At 33.2% G+C, this 584-nt stretch overlaps 1 non-coding gene across 1 annotated transcript; it reads right to left on the bottom strand.

Annotated features, from left to right (window-relative positions):
• Window positions 1-252: 252 nt before the first annotated feature.
• Window positions 253-325, bottom strand: TRNAT-UGU (transfer RNA threonine (anticodon UGU)). Its single transcript has one exon. It is a non-coding gene; the product is annotated as a tRNA-Thr (tRNA).
• Window positions 326-584: the final 259 nt, after the last annotated feature.

Here is a 584-nt window from a genome sequence, read left to right as displayed (position 1 = left end):
TGGAATGACATTCCAACCATGGAAGGGGTAAAAGCATGGTTTGGAAGTTGTTTTTCTATCAAGGATCTTGGTGAAGCCGCCTATATTTTGGGAATAAAGATCTATAGGGATAGATCGAGGCGGTTGATAGGTTTAAACCAAAGTGCATACATTGACAAAATCTTGGAGAGGTTCAAGATGGAGAACTCTAAGAAAGGTTTAGTACCTATTCAAAGAGGAACGACATTGATTTGGTCTCAATGTCCAAGCAAAAGCCGACTATCGGAATCGAACCGATGACCATCGCATTACAAATGCGATGCTCTAACCTCTGAGCTAAGCAGGCTCACATAACATAAATTCAACATGCATAGGAATTCAACAAACTCTTAGAATCTTTGCTATTAACAATTTGAATTCTTGGCTCTTCCATCCATATAATTAGAATATATTAAAGAATATAATATAGAATAAAAAATAACTGTTAAATATTATATTATAGTAAATATTATAGAACATAACGATTAATTTAGCGATATAGAATTTTTTTTATCACGATTAAAGATTCTAAAAAAAATCGATCGTAAGCAAGAGAAAATGAATGG

Source organism: Bidens hawaiensis, unplaced genomic scaffold (genome assembly GCF_021521415.1).
Source record: "Bidens hawaiensis isolate Kalapana, Puna unplaced genomic scaffold, B.hawaiensis_p1.1 tig00002153_1, whole genome shotgun sequence".
Taxonomy (NCBI): domain Eukaryota; kingdom Viridiplantae; phylum Streptophyta; class Magnoliopsida; order Asterales; family Asteraceae; genus Bidens; species Bidens hawaiensis.
This window is presented reverse-complemented; position numbering and strand designations above follow the sequence as displayed.